This window comes from Rhagoletis pomonella, unplaced genomic scaffold (assembly GCF_013731165.1).
Source record: "Rhagoletis pomonella isolate Grant_MI unplaced genomic scaffold, Rhpom_1.0 Rhpom_scaffold_00002, whole genome shotgun sequence".
Taxonomy (NCBI): domain Eukaryota; kingdom Metazoa; phylum Arthropoda; class Insecta; order Diptera; family Tephritidae; genus Rhagoletis; species Rhagoletis pomonella.
Genome location: NW_023458556.1, coordinates 20,018,494 through 20,023,178, shown reverse-complemented (window position 1 = coordinate 20,023,178; position 4,685 = coordinate 20,018,494). Strand labels below are relative to the sequence as shown.

Sequence of the window (4,685 nt, the reverse complement as noted above, 5' to 3'; positions counted from 1 at the left end):
AAAGTAATTGCAATTAAATTAAGTGCAATTAAACTATTAATTGCACATGCAAATTCATTTAATTGCAATTATTTTTTTGATAACAATTAACTTACTTATAAATAAAATAAATAATGCGGCACAGGGCTTTTTTTGTATAGTAAAAACCGTTATTTTCGTACGTGATTCATTTATCTATTAATATTTAGCTTAACTATTTTGCATTAGATATCAATAATAAGTTTTGAAAAGAGGTTTCATAGACCTTTAAAACGATGTATAACAATACATTGTTAGACTTAGCTTGTTGGGAGATTTCATCGGATAAATTTTAATGAGCCCTTATTTTTCTTAATTTTTGAACTTTGATCATGGCTAATTTCAAAAATGTCTATGAAAGTTGCCAAATATGTGGTATTTATCTAAAATAAAATTTATTTCCGAATAAATTGATACCTCATCCAATGCAATTGCCTACAAATTGTCGAAGTTAAGCAATTTAAGCAAAAATACGGCCTTGAATTTATATATGTATGTGTATGTACCGGACGTGCAGATTTTTCGAGAACTGTGGCTAAGGGGTTCATCTATATTTACTCAAAATTTATATATACAATGGCTCTTAAGCAAAAACATTGATTTTCATTGAATTTTTGGAAAATGGTCGTGGCACCGCCCACATATATCATATATGCGTATCTCAAAAACTGCTTGACCGATCTCCACCAAATTTGATATACACATTGAGCTTGGCCTCCTTAAGCACCGTGTTGATTTGCTTTTTCAAATCGGACAAACATTACTCGCCCTGAAATATAGCTAGCCTTGAGTTTTTTGAAATTACTGATATGTGGGCGGAGCACGTGGTTTTTGTTTTTTTATCAAAGACCATATGGTCCTTTAAAGTACAAAACCGCGTATTGCATTCTGCAAAACCGCGTAACTGACATTTTCTGCCAAAAACTGGATTTGCTCTCACAAGCACTTGGCTTAATCCTTTAAATCCACAAACTTTCGTAAAAATTTGGAACTTTTAAATTCTATTTTTTTTTTTTTTTTAATATTTGGAGTATCCATTCAATTTAAGTAGAATAAAGTGCCATTTTTGGCATTTTTTTTTCGTTGACAGTCGGTAATTTTCTTCTATACGAAGTAATACCACCTTTCTACAAAACCATTTGCTGCCGGGTGGTTTGCTGTCGTGCGAATTCTTTCCCCGCCAACTAAACGCAACAGGGATGTGAAGAGCGCGCTCTCGAATTGAGTGCCCTAACCGGTCGTAAGAAGCTTGGGGCTAACGAAACATGCTATCCAGTACGAATAGAACACGTTGGCAACTCTGCCGTACTGATTCAAAATGTGGGTATCTGCATTCGTAGTCAAACCGAGAAATCAAACAAAACGCGTTTGTACTTGGTCTATCCAATGTATGTTTTTTGTTGTTCTTAATTGCCACTGTGACCGCCTAAGCGATTTTAGCCGAGTTCAACAAAGCACGCCAATCGTTCCTCTTCTGTGCCAACTGACGCCAATTGGAAACGCCAAGTGAAGCCAAGTCCTTCTTGTTGTTGTCGGATGTTGTCATTGTACATGCTTCTGCGCCATATACCAGCACGGGCATGATGAGTGACTTATAGAGTGTGGATTTCGTACGTCGAGACAGGACTTTACTCCTGAATTGCCTACTCAGACCAAAGTAGCACTTGTTGGCAAGAGTGATTCTGCGTTGGACTTCGATGCTGACATTATTATCGGTATTAATGCTGGTTTACAAGTAAACGAAATTCTCCACTTTCTGGAAATTTAAACTGTCAACAGTGACGTAGGAGCCAAGGCGCGAATGTGCTGACTGTTTGTTTAATGACAGGAGATACTTCGTCTTGTCCTCGTTTACCACCAGACCCATTCGCTTTGCTTCCTTATGTAGACTCCGTCATTATCGACTGGGGTCTCGGGATCTTCTTCTCCACAACTTTCCGTGCTGCTACCATTCAGTAGGGTGGAAAAGTGTTCCCTCCATAATTTAAGCACGTTATGAACATCGGTAACTAGGTCGCCCTTGTTGTTCTTACAGGAATACGCCCTGGACTTGAATACTTCCGTAAGTAGCCTAACACTCTGGTAAAATTTTCGGGCATTCTTCCTGTCGGTCAACATTTCAAGCTCTTCGCACTCACGTATTTCGACATGTCTATTCTTATTTATTTATTTATTTATTTATTTATTTTTACAGTCTGTTAGACTTATATTGCAACAAAGATTTAACATTCTTATAACTAGATTTTAGATTTAAAATGTAAATATTAAATATTAAATACAAAATACAAAATGCTCTACAGAAATTTTTAAATAACATTATTTCTTTATCACTGCAATTATTTTATGTCAATATAAACGCATGCAATTTCCTGGAAGTTATGTAGACGGTTGGAAAGGCCGAGTTTCCAATCCGCTCTTTTCTTTTGGGTTACTCCATTTATTGATATCTCCTGGGTGGTCAGAAAGGCCGAGTTTCCGATCCACCCAGTCGCGCTTTCGTGACGGTTGACGGTTGGAAAGGCCTAGTTTCCAATCCGCTCGTTTATTGTTTATTATCTAAGGGTCTAGGTAGTCGGAAAGGCCGAGTTTCCGATCCGCCTAGTCTCGATATCTTGGTGGTTGGAAAGGCCTAGTTTCCAATCCACGCTATTGTTGATACATCACTATCTTGTAGGCTGTGTTCTACAATAGTCAAATAGCAGCCGCTTGAAAAGAGTGATAGTATCACAATTTTTTATAGCCTCTGGTAATTCATTGAAGCACTTTAAGCCTTTATAGAAAATATTTTTTTTGTCCACTTCTGTTCTATACTTCGGGAGTCTGAAGCTGTTATTCTCTCTCAACAAATATGTATGCGTCTCATTTATATATCGGAGATTATCGCTAAGATAATCCGGCAGGTTGCGCTTTTTAATATTGTACACAAATTTCATAGCGTGGTAAAAAACTTGTTGCTTCACGCTTAACCAATTCAAGGTTTCAAGCATACATCTTGTTGGTGTGTCATACGGTTTGTTGAGGATGAATCTCATCGCTCGGTTTTGCATTTTTTGCAGCTTATCTACATGGGAGTCCCCCGCTAGGAAGAAAATCGTGGGGCAGTATATAAAGTGCGGTTCTACTATTGACCTGTACACCAACGTTTTATATCTTCTTCCCAAGTACTTACACGATCTCTTTATAAGGCCAATTTTTTTAGCAATCTTGTTGACTGTATACTCAACGTGCTCATCAAACTTTAGTTTGTTGTCTATATATATTCCTAGGTACTTGACAATTTTCACCTCTTCGATATTTTCATCTTTGATTTTTAATTCACGGCTTATGGAGTCAGCATTTGCCGCTCTGGAAAATATCATAAAGTTAGTCTTTTTCACATTCAGTTTGAGTTTATTTGAACACAGCCATTGATACAAAGAATTAAGATCTTCTTGCATTTTGACAATCGCATTTGGTAGTTCCCTATCACTGATCGTTAACAAGGCATCATCCGCAAAGAGTTTTATTTTACAATGTTTGAGAGAACTTTTAATATCGTTTATATATATATTAAAGAGTAGGGGTACCAAAACTGAGCCCTGTGGTAATCCGATGTCTACGGCTATCTTACTAGACATCTTAGAATTAACTATTGTTTGTTGCCTACGATTAAATAGAAAGCTTCTAAACCAGGCAAGCTCAGAGTTTTTTATACCAATGTATTTTAGTTTATCCAACATTCGGACCCTATCAACGGTTTCAAATGCTCTTTTAAGATCAATAAACACTGCCACTACATTAAGGTGTCTGTTCAGATCTTCTTTCCATTGAGAAAGCACCAGATTCAGCGCAGTCTCACAGGAATGTTTAGCTCTGAATCCAGATTGTTCTTTTATGAGTATTTTATTGGATTCCACATAGTACTGTAGCTGGTTTTTCACAACGGTTTCTAGCATTTTTTCCAAGCTAGGGAGAGTATTGATGGGCCTAAGCTCCTCAGCTTTAACCGTTTTTCTAACTTTCTTGACGGGCACTATTGATGAAATTTTCCATTCTTCCGGTACTGATCCTGTCTGGAGACTCTTATTTATAAGTAGGGCATAGAAATATCCCATATAATCAGCAGAGTCCTTAATAACACCTTCAGAAAGCAGGTTGTTTCCCCCAATTTTCCGCTTAAATTTTTTGGCAATTTGAAGAATGTCTTCCGTTGAGACCTCTTCAAATTTTAGCGTACTTGTGGGAGCTCGTTGCTCGAAAAAATCATAGTTTACACACTCTATATTGGTATGTATTTCCAAAATGCTGTCCACGAAAAAATTATTTAGGTTTTCCGCAATTTCAAAGCTGTCTACGTAGTTGGTGTTATTTATTATCACTTCCCCAATATTTTCTTTGACCTCCGTGTTATTGACTACCTCCTTTAAGTATTTCCACATGAGTCGGCTGTCACCCTTATTTATTTCCACCTTATGCTCTAAGTATTTAATTTTTTTACACCTTACCATTTTCTTATATCTGCTTCTCACTAAATTATATTCACCCCAGTACCCTGACAACACTGCTTTCTCATGGGATTTAGATTTATACTTGTTCATCTCTGTCAATTGCCTATCATACCATTTGTTCCTCTGCCTAATGCGAGTTATTTTTGAGTAAGTCAACTGCCTCATGGCCCACATAATGCA

The 4,685-nt window shown here is 37.0% G+C and overlaps 1 protein-coding gene across 1 annotated transcript in view; it reads right to left on the bottom strand.

Moving 5' to 3' along the window:
• Positions 1-4,685, bottom strand: part of LOC118733235 (dendritic arbor reduction protein 1) — a 132,407-nt gene that overhangs the window by 38,243 nt on the left and 89,479 nt on the right. The gene's annotated exons all lie outside the window — the stretch shown is intronic.